At 39.2% G+C, this 20050-nt stretch overlaps 1 protein-coding gene across 1 annotated transcript in view; it reads left to right on the top strand.

The window, feature by feature from the left end:
• Positions 1 to 9814: 9814 nt before the first annotated feature.
• SPON1 (spondin 1) overlaps positions 9815 to 20050 on the top strand; it is a 258133-nt gene continuing 247897 nt past the window's right edge. Inside the window, exon 1 of the mRNA XM_030482967.1 lies at positions 9815 to 9886. The gene's annotated coding sequence lies outside the window, so the exon portion shown is untranslated. The remainder of the gene's footprint in view (positions 9887 to 20050) is intronic.

Genomic DNA, 20050 nt, shown 5'->3' with positions numbered 1-20050 from the left:
AATATTTCATAGAATAATGCAAAAAGCCTAGAAGCATTTTGAGGCTCTTAAGAAGGCTGAAATTAGACTTACACTACACAGTGCCTACTCTGCAGAAACTCTACAGCAATATCACAATTATTAAGTAAGGCACCTATAGGAAGTAGTCTGAGTACAACCCACAGTGACTGACCCAGAAGGCAGGCCCAAGAGCTAGATATTGAAAATACTGCTCAGCATTATCCAAAGGCAACTATCTAAAGGCAGCAGAATTTTTCACTTACGCCTTCTTAGGCATGTGAAGAGCTGTCTCTGTAAGTGGCCTCTTAAACTGATGGGGCATAACAGTGTGGTTCGTGATTCATGTTTCTGCCTTGTTCAGTCTCTGAAGACCCAGTATTTTTTGTTTATCTATCCCGAATAACTTTATTAGTCTTATCATGACCTTTTAAACTAGTGTTTATATAGCATACAGTGGCAGTTTTCACTTCCACTTCAAAGTACTTACTCACTGCAATGGTGACAATGTATGCTTTCTGCTGTCCCTTCTCTGTAAGTACAGGCATTGGACATATGGATACCACTTTTTCACAGTGAGTATAGTAAAGTGGTGAAATGGGTTGTGGAGGGAGGTTGTTTGCTCTCCATCCCTGGAGCTTTTGAAGTTCCAGCTGGAGAAAGACCTGAGCAGCCTGATCTGATCTCAGAGCTGACCTGATTTTGTGAGGTCCTTTCTGACCTGCATTATCCTATGATCCTATCTCACTCAGACAGTAGAGACAACTGGATGCCTATGTTTCACATCTTGAATAGCTCTCTACTCTTTGAGATTTTTCTCTGGCGATGCTTTTAGTAAAAGAGTGACCCTGCTCTCACTTGATGAAAAGAAGGTCTAAGGTGACCAGACATAGGAGGGATGTCTAGGGTGGAATCCCAGAGCGACACCTTTGCCATCACCAGTGTCTGAAAAGAGTCAGGATTTCAGAGATACTCTTTTCGTGTGTATTTTCTTCCTTTGTAAGACTACACGCCTCTTTGCTCCGCATACTGATATTGGGATAATTCCCACTCAGCATGTTAGGTTTTTGTGGGTCAATTTCTGAAGGCTTACAGAAATTTTTTTGGAATGTAGTAGGAACAATTTTTCATTTCTGCTACTGAGCTGGATGCTGCTCGAATTACTGTTAACAGATTGTATGAATGTTTCTAATCTGTTTTGATTCGAAACCAAGGAGCACGGCATCCTTAAGTAGAAACTTAAAATGACCTGTCTGTCTTCAGTGTAATCTCTTGTGGTAGTTTAATTGATGCGGGGTTGGTGGGGACTAACATCTTAGTTTGCTAGGGCTGTCTCCAAAATAGCTTTTCAGCTGTCCTGTTATAGGAGGGCTAGGTTTCAGACTTCCACCTGAGAGGCTAAGTATTGACAGTACTGCTGTCCTCACAGCTGCCATGGCTGAGTTCCTTCTTTCTTTTTTATAGTTCCTGGCTGCCTCCATCTTTCTGTTCCTCTGCAAAAATGTGACTACTTCTGTCTCTATTCATTACCAGGCCTTTGTGGGGAAGCTCATAACCAGGACTGCCCCAGCCATCGCTGTAGCTTTCTCTCTTCATTTCTGTATTGGCATTAAGACAGCCTTGGCACTGAAGTTGTGAGAAGTATTGACAGCAAACTGAGATTTAGACTTGCAGTCCAATATATTTGTAGAAACTCTTATAACAGTTTGGAAACAATAGCTGATTATATTTGCACAGATGAAAACAAGCTAGTTTCCATGCCTGCAGCTAGTTGCTTTATTATGTGGAAAGGCTCACTCCTCTTCTTCCTAATAAGGACTGAAAACCCCATGACATTATTTCCCATGTATTCATTCTTAAACATATTACAAGAGGGAGTAAACATTAACATATATGGCATATAGATATAAAAGACAGGATGCTCTACAAAGCTTTCCTAAGAGGCAGTAGGGGGTGACTTTCAGATCACACCTTTCTCCACCAGGGTGTTCTTTGCGTACAGCATGTATTTAAGGAAGATCCACTAGCACATTTCTGCATGGAAAACATATCCCATCAGACAGTGTGCTAATGAACAAGTTGCTAAATGTGAGTTAGCATCTGTTGTAACGGGGAAACAAGTCAGGTTTAAAGGCCTTGGAGATGGTTTTGTGTGTTTTAGTGTAACACACTGCAAATGCTATTTCAGAATCATAATTGACTTTCCCTGACACAAGAACATTAACTGATGGTTAATATGTTTTCTAACACAATGTGTTTTCCTGGAGGCAGAACTAGCTAAGCCAAAAACCTCATAATTCTTGCACTGTTCTTTGCAGAGAACTATTTCAGCAAAGTATTACTGACTGCAAAGAGGAGAAACCAGAACGGTCTGTCTTCTAGAGTAATTTTGACTTTAATTGTTAAATGTAGAATGAATACATCCAAATAAGTGAAACTCTGTGATCATGATACTTTCCTTCTCTGAGAAAATCGGGGGGGAGGGTGGAAATGTCTGAAATCAGATTTATAGGAATGTTTGAGGAGCTAAATCAGTATTTACCAAGTCCTTGTGGTTTTGGGGAGTTGTTTTTGGGTTTTTTTTAGATAAGCATCTGTAGTTGTAAATACCTAATTCTTCAGCTTTTGCAGGTGGTTAACAAAAAAATGTGCTTTCATGACTTCTCAGAGGGGTCATTTTTGTTTTGTATTTTCAAGGAATTTGTTTCTATTTGCCTGTTTTCTGAATAGCAGTTTATGTTCAGAAGTCCTAGGCTGTGAAAAACTTCATGGTTCTAGGTGACATTAAAGGCAATTGAACTGTTTTATGATCCAGAGCTCCAAACGTGGAACAAAAGAATCAAATCTTCTCAGAAAGTGTCCTGCTGCTTTTGAACTTTAAGTAGTACTTGTGATCTACTCCCTTTGACAATGCTAGGAAAGATATATTGATAGATAAATTGAAAAATCCTAGATGCATAAGAGACTGAGTGACATTAGAATTTAAAAAACTTTTAGTTCAAAACTGCTATTATATGATTTTACAACTTTTACTTATTTAAGAAGCACCTTTACACCATTGGTTATTAGTGATTCTGGATCTAAGCTGACATTTATTTCATATAGACAAACTAGGGAATTTACACTCTGTGCTCTCATTTTATTGTTTGAATAGGTCACAATGTCCTAATTTTAAAATGGATAAACAACTATGGTTGTTTTTTTTTGTTTTTCCTCCTTGATATCTTACAGAGCATGACTTGCAATTCAGAGATGTCAGACAGTGTTTGCATACATTTATCTACTTGTCATGTTTTCATCTACAGAATCCCAGCCAAAGTTCTCTTGTAGTAGGAACTACAATGAAGAGAGTGTGTTTCCTAGGGCACTTTCACATGCAGTTATTGTCGTGGTTTGAGCCCAGCCAGTAACTCGGAACCACGCAGCCACTCACTCACTCTCCCCTCCTTTTTCCTCCCCCCGCTCCCGGAGGGATGGGGAGGAGAATTGGAAGAATGTAACTCCCACGGGTTGAGATAAGAACAGTCCAGTAACTAAAGTACCATACAAACCCACTACTGCTACCACCAATAATAATAATGATAAGGGAAATAACAAGGGGAGAGGATACAATTGCTCACCACCTGCCAACCGATACCCAGCCCGACCCGAGCAGTGATCTGGGCCTTCCGGGTAACTCCCCCCCGATTTATATACTGGGCATGACGTGCTGTGGTATGGAATACCCCTTTGGCTAGCTTGGGTCAGGTGTCCTGTCTCTGCTTCCTCCCGGCTTCGCCTCCTCCCTGGCAAAGCATGAGACTGAGAAAATCCTTGGTCGGAGTAAACATTACTTAGCAACAACTAAAAACATCGGTGTTATCAGCGTTGTTCCCAGGCTGAAAGTTAAAAAACACAGCACTGCACCAGCTACTAAGAAGGAGAAAAATGACTGCTACAGCTGAACCCAGGGCAGTGTCCACCCCTTATTCCGTACCATTCATGTCATGCTCAGATCCCACATCTCTCAACACACCATCGCCCCTGTCCCATATATACACACATATATATACACCCACACCCACACACAAAGAGAAAGATATCATTCCCTACTCCATGGACCAATCCCTATAAAATTGCTGAATTCACCCAGTCCATGATGTCAGGCTCCATCTCGTGTAATAGTCTTTCAGGGCAGGAGGGACAGCGTATAGTGTTGGGTTGTTGCCTGCTGATGATACCACCAAACTCATCTGGTCACTGCTGAGCTCGTCTGGTTTCCTCAAAATTCATTCTTTGTTGAGGTGATGATCGGAGGGAAGTCAGGGTCAGTTGCTGGTGACCCGAAAATATCTAGCTGATGGGCTATAAAAGTGTTATAGAGCAGACAACAGCATACAATTGAGTTCATTGGCTGTTTTCCCCCCAAAGTTAAATCCCCTTGAGGTACACATCAGACTTCCCCATCTTCCCGCATTACCCACCAAGTATATCCAGGTCCCTGAGGAAATTACCACAAATATGATTAGACACACTCTGGTCAGATCTGTTGTTATCTCAACCCTTCGAGCCGCACGTTGGGCGCCACAAAGAACTGTCGTGGTCTGAGCTCAGTCTCTCCTCGTCTCCCTCCTCCCTATCTCACTGTCCTCCTTTGTGTTCTTTCCTTTTACATATGCATATTAGCAAAGTGAAGAAGTTGATTGCAAATTAATTGCTTTGCCTTTTCTCACTGTTTTACCTCCTTCTAATAACTTGTCATGTCAAGTGGCTTATACAGCTAGTGTTTGTTTTGCATCTCTCCAGTGGAATATATCCCAAGCTCTTTAATCAAAATATCTTCACTGCCAATATGATCACCCTTTCAAAATTACATTTCTAACATCAATTTATATGAGTTATTGATTAATGAAAAGAAAGAAAAAAAGAATCCAGTGTGTGTTTCACAGCTCTTCAGCCCCAGCCCACTCTACACATCTGTATCCTTTCGCAAATTAGAAAAATATACAAAGAGAAAATGTTTTCCTTCAAAAATGTCACTGTAATTTTCCTGGCATGTTTCAGGTTTTTTAGTGTTTGTAAAGTTTGGTTTGTGACAAACTTAGCTCTGTGTTACACAGATGAATATAATAGCTAACATTTAAAAACTGAAGGCTAAAATGCAGCTTGGTAGACAGAAAGTTTGGAGTTTTGTATGGGTTAGCACAGCAGGCTGATTTTTTTCCAGTTAGAATAGTGACTTATCAACAGTCATAGCTGAAATAAGTGTTCCTTGCTTTAAAACATCTGATCTAGATTAATTATCTATTAAAACACCAAGTCAAATACAAAAGCTTCTGTTATTTTGCCAGAGTCTGTGAAGAATGTAACATGAGTTTTGCCCAAGAACAGCATAAACTCAAGCTGAAATATGTGAGCCAAAGAACTGATGATGTGCTTTAGTTCTTGAGTTTGCATTTTATAACTAGGGAACAAACTCCTGAGGACTATGTCACCTCAAAGAGAAATATTCTAAGCTTTGAGCATGACTCTGAAGCTTGAAATTTCCATTGCTGTGTGATACTTTCCTGATAAAAAAAACCCCAAACAACCAAACAAACAGAAAGTAAGCTAACACTGCAGTTATAATGAATGAAAGTGTATATACTGCTAGTCAGACACCAAATAAATGAGAAACAAGCCTTTCAGTTGAAGCAAGCCTTTCAGCTACTCCATCAGACAGAAGCTTAACAGATATTCTAGTAGTGAGAGGTAAAGGTTACATAGGCAGTGGAATTCCAATTTACATTTTTATAAAGGGCTGTGCTTATAAAGGCTGCTGGATTGTTTCGTTGGTTGTTTTTTTCCTAGAGCAATTAGCTTTTTGTCTGAATTATGTACAGTGAGGAACAAAGGAAAAATACTTGTCTCTTCTGGGGAGCATGCGGGTCCTCAAAGACTTGTACATGTGCCTACCTTAAGTACAATTTCATGTTAATAACATTACTTTAAAATGCAATTATTGGCAATAAAGTTAATCATGGGCCTAACTTTCAGGATCAGTGACTTGCGTTTCAAATTGTTCTTAATGGTTTTTGGTGCATGTTAAAATTGCAGAGGGGCAGCACTGCAGCATGGCCCCTCCTTCCCCACACCCCCAGCCTCTCACTCCAGTGTTGGGAGTTCATACAGCTGGGTGAGGCGTTCTACCTCCTGCACCACCCTGGTGCTGCATTTCAAAGGTGAGAGATAGTGCTCATTCTCACTGGAAGTAAATCAGGGCTAACAGAATTATCCATTTATCCTTTAGAACAGGTACTTCTTCTGTCAATTTTAATTGTTGTATACTGTGATAGAAGATTAACTTCTGGATAAGTAAGAATAGACATTTTAAGCCACATCTAGCCCTGTCCTAGCTCTGCTGATACTGACATCAGTGGGAGCTTTATTACTGAATTCTAAAGCAAGACAAATGTTAAGTGCTTTGAAATTCACATTCAAGAGTAGTTATGTACATGATAGCTATAATTTTATAGAAAATATTGTTTAAACAGCCTTAGAGAAGCAAACTGACCAAAAGTTGATACTGGGACTGTACCCTTAACATGGCTCCATTTAGTTCTTGCATAAAAATGTTACCAAGTTAAAAAAACAAACCAGAATAAATGAAATGTAAACCACAGCTTTTAACTAGAGCTCCTGCACATTCACAGCACATTACTCTGAGTGTTGATTAAATTTCCATTTTTGAAAGACATAGTACACATGTTAAAATGAAGTTGTTCATGAGGAAGATTTCATACTTTTCTTTTTTCCTAGATCACGTGACTTTATAGCCTTCCTATATGTCAAATCTGAACATACTCTTCTGCAAAAGAAACAAGGCTTTTTTGAAGTACTGCTGCTGAGACATCACCAACAGAGATTGACATCTCATGTATTGCTTGCCTCAGAGTAGTGAGCTGATAAGGTTATTTGGGGTCACATATCTGTGCAGGTAGAAAGCTCTCCCACTGTTATTAGCATTTAAGCTGTCTTCTGCTAACCTTTTACTTTCTATGGCTCTAAGGTCCCTTTTTCTCTGAATCAACAGGAGCAATCTGTCTGTGGTGGTCTGTCCTAGGCTTGTCTAGCTGCCAGGTGCCCACACAGCTGCTCCCTCACGCTCCTTCTCAACAGAATGGGGTAAGAAAATAAGATGAAAAAGCTTGTAGGTCAAAATTAGGACAGGGAGATAATTTACCAACACTGTCACGGGCAAAACAGACTTGACTTTGGCAAATTAAATTATTTCCAATTAAAATAGATTCGTATGGTGAGAAACAAAGATAGAATAAAAACAGTAAGAAATCTGGAGAGGGGCTTTTTGCGAAAGAATATAGTGGCAGGAGAAAGGAGAATGGCTTTAACCTGACAGAGGAGAGATTTAGGTTAGATACTGAGAAGGAATTCTTCCTTGGTGGTGAGGCGCTGGCACAGGTTGCCCAGAGAAGCTGTAGCTGCCCCATCCCTGGCAGTGTTCAAGGCCAGGTTGGACGGGGCTTGGAGCAACCTGGTCTAGTGGAAGGTGTCCCTGCCTGTGGCAGGGGGTTCGAACTGGATGAGCTTTAAGGTCCCTTCCAACCTAAACCGTTCTGTGATTCCCCCTGAGCAGTGCAGGGAGATGGAGAATGGGGTCAGCCCATGACCCTTCATCTTTGTTCCTCCCGGCACTCCCTGGTGCACCCGCTCTCCTCCCTTTCCCCTGGCACCAGTGGCGTTCCTCTCACTTTCCTCTCACCTCTCAGTGCCATGAGCGGTTTCTGCCCTTTCTCTTCCCGTGGCGGAGGGCCCGAGCTGTGCCCTGTGGTGGGGCTGGAGCCGGCCGGAACCAGCGCGGGGCAGCTGTGAGCTCCTCTCAGAGCGGCCGCCCACAGCGTAGCTGCTAGCGCCTGAGCTCCTGTGCCAGCTGCGCTGCCATGTCGTGTGCTCTGATCAAAAACAACGTGGTTGGAATATTGTCTAACTACTAGTAAGTCTTCACAGAAATGTGTGGTATCTTTCAAAAAGGTGCTTCTGCTTACCTACGTTTAGCGGTACGTGCTAAAAAAAAACTTTATCCCATTATTTGCTCCTACTCTCTGTTTCCTGTATGCAGAGGTGCTGCTTGAAATAAGCAGGTGTGGAGTTGTGATCTTATGAACTTTGGAATTGCTGTAGTTTGGATTGATCCCACGATGCCACAGTGTGCTTTCCCCTCCCTCCCTGTGACAGAAACTACACGGGAGGTCTGCCCGGAACTATCAGGGCCCATACCCATGTTGGGGGGAAGGAGTGGCTCTTATTTTATCTTAAAACAAACAAACAAAACCCACAAACAAAAACCCCATTTAAATTTGTATAGTTTTTTTCCCATGCAAATTTTGGGAGGTCTTAGCTTTCATATTCTATGGCAAAAAAATCCACTGTCAATCTTCACTTTCCATGGAAAGGCATTTACTTTCTTCAGTTTGAATTTATCAGTTCTGGGCAATCCTAGGAAAAACATTGTTTTCCCAAAGCAATGTTTCTCACTAAGTAAGTAATTTACTTTATCAAAAAGGTTTTTATTCTTAGTCTCATAGAAAATTCTGTAAGGGGTGTTCTGTGGAGCAGCATTTATCCATTAATTGCACTTACTTCCACAAAACCAATAGTTGTTCGGATAGTTGCATATAGCTGCAGCACTGTCAATCATTTGGAAGTAGGTATCTTTTTATAGAATACTTCTCAGAATGTCTTCTTGAACTTTCCTTTGAATTTTACATAAAATAAATTAGTTCTTCCATCAGCCAGTAAATTAGAAGATTGAAGTGAGTAGCTGTTCAAATCAACATGTTGTTATCATTAGGTATCACAGATACATATTAAAATATGGATATATTAGCTGTCTTTCCTCATCGTTCCCTTATACCTAATCATAAGGCTGTCTTCAATGTGTGATTTGCAGCTGAGCTGTAACCACGGCATCAGTCTCTTCAGAGTGCTCTGAAGGCACAGCTTCAATTAGTTACTCTGGCAATGATGTGATTGAACTAGAGAATGGAAAAAGGCTTAATGAAATAATGTTCTGGTCAGACAAAGTGGTTCAGGAAAGAGGTGTTTCCTTTTGTTCCGGAAGGTGTTTAATCTTCTGCCAATTAGGTTACACATAGCTTTGTACAGTTAACTTTGATCAGCTTCAAATGTGAAAGAAAATCTCTGTGTTGGTTTCATGTCTCTCTGAGTGCTTTCCTGGTGTGCTTGAACAGATGTGTTCATAACTTAATTTGACTGTGTTTTCTGTGTGTTTGAAAACTACCTACTATTAACTTTTTTTCTTTGATGCAGGACTGGTAATCTTGAGTTGAAGCTGATGTCTCAGAGCTTAAGTTTACAGAAAGCTTGTCAGACTTGCTTGATTTTTAGAATTGTAATCTAGCCATTAAGTTGTTTTTTTTTTTTCTTCTTCTTCTCTCTTCCTTTTTTTTTTTTTTTTTTATACTATAGGGGCTTTTAATTCAATAATGCATTCCAAAGACTGATTTTAGTATGTTCAGGTGAGAGAACCAATGCATTGTCTCTCTGCAAAGTGGTGGTTACTGGGCACAGGGAAACAAGATTTTCTCAAGAGCTGCTTATGCTTAGTAGAAAATGATGAAATAATCATCTAGTCTGTAGGTTTCCCTGTGTGTTACTTTTAATAGGGCATTGTGTACAACCTCTCAGCTTTTTATAACTCAGTCCACATTATTCCGGGAGCAACTCAGGGAAGAAGTAACATGTGTGTTCCTCCCACAGCTTTACATATGTATGCCTATCAGTAACACTGCCACACTTCTTGCTTCAGGACCCAGATGTGTACTGCAAATGGCGCACAACATGTGAGGCCCAAGTACTCCAGATGAGTAATAGATATACATTTGGGATGGTGGTAAGTAACACCAGTTCAATTCTCCATTTTTGGATGATTAGAGAAGTGTACTTTGTCTTTCATTAACAGCTGAGTAGGATTATGTGCTTTGCTGCTGCTGCTGCTGTTCATCGTGTGTTAATGTTTGCATGCGAAGTCATATGACCCATCTTAGAATAAGAAGGATCTCGTAGAAGGAAAGTATGATAATATTTTCTGGAGGACTAAATTTTACTAAGGAGTTTTCTTCAGCTATTGATAGCCATGGCTGAAAATTTGCTTTTATTTAACCTAGAATGCCAGGAAGTAACCTTTCTTTAAAGCTATTTGGTTAAAGAGATATTGCTTCTAGGGTACAAAATTAAAAGGGAAAGTGCTGTTTGTTTACCATGGTAACGCTTGGAATTAAGATCTTGGTTTAACTTGCATTATTTCACAGTTGATTGAAAGAATACATTAAGATAGATTCAAATCAGGAACTGAAGTATTGTGCTGCTTCTAGCGTAGCAGAGGTCTAGGTGACTGTATAGGGCAGCATAAAAAACACTTGCCATAGTTAACTGTTCACAAATTGTTACGCATTATCAGTGCTGTTCAGCTCATGGCAGTGTGTATGGATATGCAATCAATGGCTTTGCACAAAACCAAGCTCTGATCGAGGCAATAATTGAATAGGGATTCATACTGCTTTGCTATTAGTAATTTTAAATCGTAATATATATTTGGCCTATGAACCTATAAAATGGTGTAAACCAAGCAAAGGAATAGATTAAAATGACAAGTTAAAAGATGTATCCTGCAAGAGATAGCCATTATAAATCAAGTAATATTGTAAAAGCATAGTAAATGCTGTCTGAACTCTGCTCCATTAAAATTCATGGGAATTCTGTAATCAATTTCAATGAGGAAGAACAGATAAACACTCTTGAAAGCCCTTTCCCTTTAGGCTTGTTCCTTATGTGTTTGGTGTTGCTTAAATCTGTAGATGCAGTTAGGAACTGCCTTAGAAGTTGGGTCTTCTGTTTAATCTAATACACAATTGGACTGAGGCTTTCAAAGCAGTTCATTGATTAAAATTGATGGAAAAAAAGTAGCTAAATTCTCTGCTCATTTTGAAAATCTTAGCCTTTGGGTGTTAACTTGCAGTCTTTAATCAGTCTTTAATCAAGTAGAATTTCCACTGGGACTTTCACTTGAATAAAAACTACACAATTTCATCTTTTGGGGAGAAGGTTTTACAGGAAAATAGTTTCTGCAAGCAGAACAAAATTTATGCAAAAAAGGGTTCTAAAGTACATGAGAACAAGCATCACTTCCCAATTATAAATAGCTAAGTGCTTTTTATTGGTTGTGGTGGGTTTTGGGTGAGCAACAATACACTAACAGGTAATCTGAAATGCAAATAAAATTGAAATAGTTGCTTCAGTTGACATAATGCTTCCGCATATTTCTAGTTGACTTTCTTGTATCACAAAAAATTTTTTCTTGCATACATCATTATAATTTTACTTTAATTTTTGGTGACTGCTTCTTACAGAATAGAGACATTGCTTAGAGGGTGAAGAACTAGTACTGTTTCTCAAGTCTGAAGAGGCATTCTCAGAGAGATGGAAACCATGCTGTCTAAGCACTGTCACTTAGGGTGTATTCATCAGAATCTAAACTCCAAAATTGTGGATATAGGTCTTTTTTATATATAGAATTATTTAGTTATTTCTAATTCTGCAAAGAAAATTGCAACTTAAACTAAAATGCAACTGTACTGTAAAAAAAGTCCGATTTACAGGTGTTCCAGGGATCGAAGGATTCCGGGTGGAGAAGGACGTAAGCAACTCACAACACAGCAGACTGCTAAAAAGTTTATTACAAGATCCAGAATAGATATAAAATCCAGAAATATAACAAGCTAGAAAGAGAGATAACTAAAGGCTACCAAAACCTAGGTTAGGCACAGATTCTTACCGATCCACACACTTATACAATGACCAAGAGGCCAGCTCCGAGGTGCATCATGAGGAGATGGGGTGGCCGGCACTGCTTTAGCGGGCGTCCCCGCAGAAGTAATGTTGAACATAAACGGTAGTTGGATCCGCCTCCTTCGCGATCTATCTCGAACCCCAGGCTTTTTGTATGTCAGAAGCGCAGACTCATCCTGATGCAGGGGGCCAGCCTGTGTCAGGAGGAGTGGCCTTGTTGGCTCTTTGCTGTGCACACTCATTCTAGATGATTGGGGTGGTCCACCACGCACCAATTCCCCAGTGTTAAACCCATCTAACACAACAGGCTTGAAAGCAAACAATGTTTTAGCATTTTGGTTTTGGTAGTTCAAATGATCACTGATTTATTTTGGCGTGAGACATAGCTACTGTCCAGACTTCTGTTCTTTAAAGCAATGAGCAAATTATATTTTAAACAAAGCAAGATGTTCTGCTGAGATTCAAATTCTGCAAGACAAGAATTTCCAAGTTTATTCTTTTTTCCAGAGGAGTAGTGGCAATAAAGGGCAAAGCCACTCTTTTGAAATAGGGAGAAAGTGTGTAGGGACACTGTCTTACATGATACAGTGCTGTACCTAAAACAGACCTCTAGGTTTTGTCATTCAAAGCACAGGGAAATTGCAGTCCTGTCAATTCCAACATTACAAATTCCAGAGGTGCCCTGATTTCCTTACAGCTCCTGTGCACCAATTTTTTATGCATTGACACTTCTGGGGTTGGGCTCTAATCTTGTAAATGCTTTGAATTACTGTTAACCTCACTTTTGTTTAGAAATTATTTGCACTTACAGGTAGTTCTGAGACAAATCCACTGCCCTTTGGATTCCTTTAGGACACTGAATGAGGAAAATCACATGGAAGAAAATGTAGTATTTTCAGAGAAATTTTGAAAGAAAAAATAGTTGAAGACCTTCATAAAGGAAAAGGGATTTGAAAGCAACGTGTATTTATTACAATGTAGTTTGTGTAAGACTGGCCTGATTGGTGTCTTCCTTTCCTAAAAGACATTCTGAACAAGGGGAATGTGGTGAATGCAATCAGGTGTTTGTAAAATATTTATTGTTAAAAATCATCAAAATGGTGGTGATCTGGGAAACTAGCCAAAGAATTGTGTGGTGAGTAAGGGAAGAATCAGATGGAATTTGACATAAGATAGTTTTAAATTTTTCCTGCTGAAACCAGTGTAGAGCTGATTATCAGACTTAAAATTTCTAGGCTTCTCCTGATCTGTGGCATGATCCTGTCACACTTCTTGTTATGCCTGATGTGATAAATTGATGCTAAAATCCTGCCCCAAGATCGAGGCTAGGTTAATGGAATTTTCAAAAATGAAAATGAGATTTTCATTTCAACTGCATTAATGCTTTGTCTTTTGATAAGTAAAATGATAGTCTTTCAAGAAGGATTGTTTCAATTTGGCATGTGCAGCAGAAATTCACCAATTCTTCAGGAGATTATATGTGGATCAATGAAGGAATGATAAGGAATGCTTGGGTAAATTTTGTGAATCCACATGTGACAGCGTGTTGGCAAATCAACAGATATTCCATTCCCACAGGCACAGTCATCCTACATACAGTCTTGCTGCTTTACTATTCCTGCCCACAATACCCAAATCAGGGGACTTGAGATACAAGGTACATTACAGTTAAACTTGATGGGATATTTTGGTAGCCAGTAATATGAAGTATTCTTGTGGAATAGACTTTTTCTAGTAATCAAACAATAGCCAGAGTATATTTGGCATGCAGCAGAACAACAGTGGAGGAGGCATCTCAGTCTCAAAGTGAGTTTATAACAAATACAGTCTGTAGGACTATGTGCTGTTGTAACTGGAGAATTTCAGTATACTCACAAGACAAGCACCACACAATATAAAGAATTAGAATCTGCCTGATGTCTTATAATAGACATTTGCCTCTGGATCCATTGCAATGGTGACTCCTCTGAAACAAGTGTTCTGAAGGGCGTTCTCAAGCTATTAAAATTAGAGTTTTCAAGTGACACATCTTTCAATACTAATACGTAATTTCTGATTTTGTTAATTTTCTATACAGTGCATCCTTATAATTTGGCAGGTTGTCTCCAAGTTTCTATGGTCTTTTTTTCTCTAACCTTAACTTAAGATCTATAATAACGGGTCCACTCTAGGAAAATTGTAAGCAAACCTGTTCAGCTGATCATAGTCGTCTGTCTTTCATTGCTGTTTTTATTTGCTGTGCTATAGTTTTATCTATCCCTAAGGCATACTAATTTACAACTCCTTTTTTCTAGACCAATAAAGAGATTTCGTGCTATGGCTTTGGTTTATTATCTGATGCTCTGAAACACTGGGTCAGATAAAACAGCACCACATCAACTGGAAACTGAATTGAGGCAGGTTTTTTTGGTTGATTGGTTTGGGTTGGGTTTTTTTGGTGGTTTTTTTTTTCTGATCTGAGATTTAGAAAAAGCTGGTTGAACTGCAGTTGCAAATACATTTAACTAAGTAGATTGTTACACTTTCATTAATGTGAGTAACAGAGATGATCCTCTGTGGTTGGAGTTTGAGACTTTAATGAATTTTGTTTATGGAATAAATAAGTAGCCTGAGGTTTGATTTCCCTTATCGACCATTCTTCCAAAGGGCATAAGATTCCTGTTTTTATAGTAGTGTTCAGGTGCTCCTGTTCAGGTGCTGTGTTTCAAAGCTGTGATAGAAAGAATTCTGATTTTGAATCAGTGATTCTGGTTCCTGGTAAAACCTCAAAGAATTGCTGCGGCCAGAAAACGGTTGACACCTGATAGCACATAGCTGAGTCCAATGAATGATGGATTCCTTGTGGCTGAGACCTCATGCTACAAAAAGCAGACAGTGAAACAGAAGTCTTGTGCATTTTTCCTGGCAAAGGAGCTCTGAGAAAATATTTCCCAATAATGGGAAAGTTTTTACAAAATATGCTGACAGTAACCAAATCCTGTAATGGGGTAATTAATAGGGCAAGAAGGGGCTAAATCCTTGGGGTACCTGATGTTCTATAGGAAAAATTGTTCTGGTTTCTAACAAAGAATTGTAGAAACAATCAGAAACATGAGAGAATTCATGAACTGTACCACAGAGCAGAGAAAGGGCATAGAATACTTTCCTGGACACTGGCAAATGCTACATAACACATCCGTAGATAGTCTTTGAAGCGTCCAAGAGTTTAACAGTGTGAGAAGAAATATGTAAGACAAGCAAACCCAAAATAGTGACTGACTTATTCTGAGACCATGGGCATTCTTGGACTCTCTTTTGTGACATGGTATGGGAGTATAGTTTCTCTATCTTGTAACATATCTGTTTATAGCATTTTGTAATTTTCTATAATGATTCTGTAATTTTTCTTGTCTGATACATGTTTTAACTTAATAGAGAGCTCTGAATAGATGGGTCAGTATAAGGGAAGGAGTAGCTGACATATGGAGAGCTTGCTCATTTGCAGAAAGGTGGTAGTATGGCACTGGACAGTAGTGGATCCAGGGGTATAGAAGCCATCCCTGAGCAGCAAAGGCAACTTGTTTGGTTAAAAACGCTTTGTTGCACATGTCCCTCAGTTCTTCAAGGACAACAAAAAATAAATAAATAAAAGAAAAAAGCAAGTGGTCGACAACTGACAACTTCAATCCTTGTATGTCCTTGTATGTTACAACTATTGCCCAGTAAGAAATGATATTTCAAATAAGCTGCTACTTCAGGATAGAGTGCCTTGTAAAAGCAGAATTATTTCCTGCAGCTGCATTATGGACGTGGAAAATTGTGTGGTTCTGTGCCTGCCAGTCCCATAAGAGGCTATGTAGAGATCAGTAATGGCTATGACAAATTATGTTTTCATGCTGGAAAACAGACTCTTCATAGGCAATTAAAAAATAAAGAAACCGTTTTTTGAGAGCAGGAAAGATTTATAACAAAGAATACATTTTTTACAATTTAATTAAATTATTCATTTAACTCTGTTAAGATCTAAGTAGTAAACTCTTACCTGTGCTCTTTAGTTAATTCTTATTGTTTTGTTCTTTCTACCTTTCATGTTATTAGATTGAAACACTTTTCTGAACAGTGTCCTGCCAGCAAGGCTTTGTATCAAACTTCCATTTCTGTTTTAAGGTAATCATTACATGGGAGAGATTTGTGACTGAAGGAAATTAATTTCAGTAGTTGATGGACTTCATTTGTGTTGTGTTCTGCTCTGAGTAAAATAACACTTAGCAATATGAAGGGATTAGGTATGGTTCCAGAGAGTGGTGTTTCAGCCATCGATTCCAGGAGCTGGATTGGGATTCCAGTTCTTGCTCCAATGTCTCTTTTGCATTTTATTAAATAGTGGTGTAATACAAAATTCTCAGAGTCACTGGAACAATGAGGATAGCTATGCCTGTGCTCTCTTATGCGAGTGGTTCTCTTAGCCCATTAGTAAAGTTAGTAATTACATGTATGTCAGAGCTATTTTCAAGAGGGCCAGGAACACCTCTGTAGTTTGAGGGGGAAAATGTGGGTCTGAATGTCCCACAGACTTGCGCGAAGAAGGATGTAGCTCCTCCTTCCTCGAGACAGCCAGAATTTAATGAGACAAGGCCCAAAGCAGGCTGGCTTATCCTTGCAGTTATACCAGATCTGAGGAGGAGGTTGGGTTAAGCAAAAGCATGAATTATGTTATGATTTTATAATTTCATAATCATTACATAAATCTCATATACATTTATGTATACAGGTTTCTGGTTGCTGCTTTTTGGGGATCCTCTCCATAGGAACTAAAATTGTAGAATTTTAGAATGGCTTGGGTTGGAAGGGACCTTGAAGTTCCATCCCCCTGCCATGGGCAGAGACACCTTCCACTAGACCAGGTTGCTCCAAGCCCCGTCCAACCTGGCCTTGAACACTGCCAGGGATGGGGCAGCCACATCTTCTCTGGGCAACCTGTGCCAGGGCCTCACCACCCTCACAGGGAAGAACTTCTGCCTAATATCTCATCTCAATCTCCCCTCTGTCAGTTTGTCCTATCACAAAAAAAAAAAATCCTCCCTGCCTTTGTGTTTGCGGACTGCTAATCCAAGTCTGGATGCTATTCTGCTGCTTCTGGAAGCAGGTATCAACGTTCTTTTGTGTATCCCAAGTGCTTGAACATGTGAGTTTTAGAAAAGAAACCAATACTGATGTCCTTTCCCGCTACTTCAGGAGAATGGCTTTTATGATTAAAAGGAAATCTGCTAACTCATGGGCCTATTTTCAAAATAAGTAGAGTTATGAAAAAAAGAAAAGTTAGGACACCCATTAAAAATAAAGCCCTGAGGCAAAGCAATCCATTATGAAATTGTTCAGTAAAAGTATTCTGTTGAAGTTAATTTTTATGGGAATACTGGTTAAAGTTGCATGTTCTTCCATAGAGGTAGAATATGATTTTATATTAGTTACTAAACAGGTCATTAATATCCAGTGCCAAAGTCATTATTTTTGCAGGCAGTAATGTAATTACATGCTGTCCAGAGAGGAAAAGTGAGTATGTAGTGCACATGCCGAGAAATGCACGTTTATCAAGTTATCAGGTGTTCCTCGGCACTGAGAATCTGTCATCCTGAGAATGTTCTATTCTAGTGCATTTTAATGAGCACTGCTGAAGCTATGAATGGTCTGTCAGCACTTTTATTAGGCATCTTATTATTAGGGAGTTTATAGGTTGGCTGTAAAACTTTGCTGTAGGCTAAAACAAGTTAATAATTTCAGAGCAATGTTTTGTGCCAAATTCAATTCGGATAGCTTTAGGCATTTTTCCATGTTCGTATCAGAAGGCAATATTCAAGTTCTGATTGAAATCTTTTGAAGTAAGGCAAGGCAAAATACCAATGGCCTCGACCTACAGCTTTACTCATAGCAGACAATAAAGACAGTCTAGTACTGCAGAATAGATGTTTCATGTAATAATGATATACGGTGGCTGTAGTGGTAGGACTCAGTGTTTCAGGGTTGAAGATAAAGTCCTTATTGAAACAGAATTCTTCTTTGCCTTCATAGGGTCTTCAGAACTGGAGCTACCCTGAGGCTGGCTGTGAAAACCCTAAATGACTAACTGACAGAAATAGATGACATCATTTAAAATGAAAACTATTAATTTAAAATGCTGCTGAAAATTCCTGTTACTTTTCCTGTGTTGTACCCAGTGATCAGCTCAGCAGAGCAGGGAACTTGCAGGGGTCTCTGATTTACCTTTGTTTGTGGAACAAATACTCTCATTTCATACATCAGCATTCATAGTTTGCTATTGCTGTTCTGCCAAGTGAAAGCATATACTTTTCAGGGGGAAGGGACACAAAGCAGTACATCATTTTATGGTCACTTCAAGACCTTGGATGTGGAAGTGTATTGCTCTTTAACTTTACAAAATTGTAGACAGGGAAGTTGCATAAACCTGTAGCTAAAGAATCTCAGCTTTAAAAAAAATAAAAAAAATCAACTGATAAGTATGATAAGTTATGTGAAAATGTACTTGTTTTATTTCAATACAACATGAAGGGGGCAGATTTCAGCATAGAATACATGTTGCTTTAGTAAAAAAGATTTGTCATGTAGCACTGTCACTCTGACCTTAAGTCCCAGACTGTGCAGTTTATTTGATGGTAATGGACACACTGTGTAGTAAGTTGAGGCTAAATGTGGGCAGATTTTATGAACTCAGTGGTTCCCTTAATGCATGGAATTCAAGGAAGAATGTCAGAGCCAAGGGAGTTCCTCCTTTGTCCCTCTTTTTCATTTGCCTTTCTCCATTGCTTCAGCTGTGTCCCAGCTGATATGTACCAATTCGAATGCAAACGAGGTACATGAGTCGCCTTGCAAATAGTTTCAGGCAGCTTCTATGGGAATCCAGCATCTGTGGAATACAAACTGTATAAAAATCCAACTACTGCAATTTTTTACCAAAAGCTAATTCCTAAATTTTTACAGGTTAGATAACTGTTTTTTAAATTAGCAATGAGCGAGTATTTAAGGTGGAACCCAAGTACCTCTGAACTCGGTCAAGAGTTTAATTCTGTGGATGTGAGTAACTGTGTCAAGCTTTAATGTTTCACCAAGTATTACAGCTGTGCTAAATGTTGGACAATTATTATAAGAGTATCTTCAGTTCTTCCACTTCATTACAGTGGAGAGTCCCCTTTGTGGCGGTTTTCAGTTTGAGCCACAGGTTTTTCCTGTTGTTGAGTTTTCAGTGGGCTTTTGGGAAAAGTGAAATCGATAAGGGGCTTTGAAAGATTATTTGGTCCTCTTTCTTCTGTGCAAAAATTATAAAGATGATGTCTGAATTTTGAGAACCCCTCTAAAGTAAAACAACTGCCACAATTTAAAATATATCTTTCTTCCTGTTCTGCTAAAAAACCCCCTTCGTTTATCAAACATCCAAGGCAGTTACACTTGCATTCAAGCATGTGCTTCAAGGTATTCATGCACTGAAGATTTAAAGTGTCGTAGCTGAATTTCATGGTTTGCAGGAGTTTCATCTACAAGATGAAGAGCTTTTACACTATATTGATATGCAGATATTTTTATTGTCCTGCAGAATCTAGTATTTTTTCCAATACTTTTTTTGTGTTGGGTTGTTTCTAGAGAGGAGACAGTCCTAAAATTTGTTTTGTTGGCTGCCTTTGCAAAAGTGCCATGCATAAAGTGAGTTCCTTCTTTTTGCCTGTACATATTTATGGTTTCAGTTAAAAATCTAAGAAAACAAGTGTGAGGATAGTAGAGACAAAGACTCACCACACAAACTTCAGGTATAGACAACTAGAGATAAAAGATACTTGCATCTCAGAAACTAATTTAGTCTACAGCATCAACTGGGGCTTTCGTAAAGTTCAAACCCTGACTCAACAACTGCTGAAGCTCCAAGATGTTTTGGCCCGGGCTTTTTGCTGAAAGTGATCTCTGTAGTGTTTGTAGGTAGACAAGATTTTGCCTGAGCTGCTGAGCTAAGTGATGCTGATCTAATAAGTGTGTCTTTGTAAATGAGAGCACTGGGTCCCTCTAATCCTTCTAAGAAACCCGCACACTTGGCAGTGTGTGCGGCAGCTTCGTGGAAGCTGATTGCCTCCCCAGCTACTGATTCAACACAGCATGTAAACTCCAGGTTTCTCTCAGAAGAGCCACTGATTTATCTCTTTTCTGTACCTGGAAACAGTTTTCCAAC

Source organism: Strigops habroptila, chromosome 4 (genome assembly GCF_004027225.2).
Source record: "Strigops habroptila isolate Jane chromosome 4, bStrHab1.2.pri, whole genome shotgun sequence".
In the NCBI taxonomy this organism is placed as follows: domain Eukaryota; kingdom Metazoa; phylum Chordata; class Aves; order Psittaciformes; family Psittacidae; genus Strigops; species Strigops habroptila.
The sequence above is the reverse complement of the archived record's forward strand: the minus strand, read 5'-3'. Positions and strand labels throughout refer to the sequence as shown.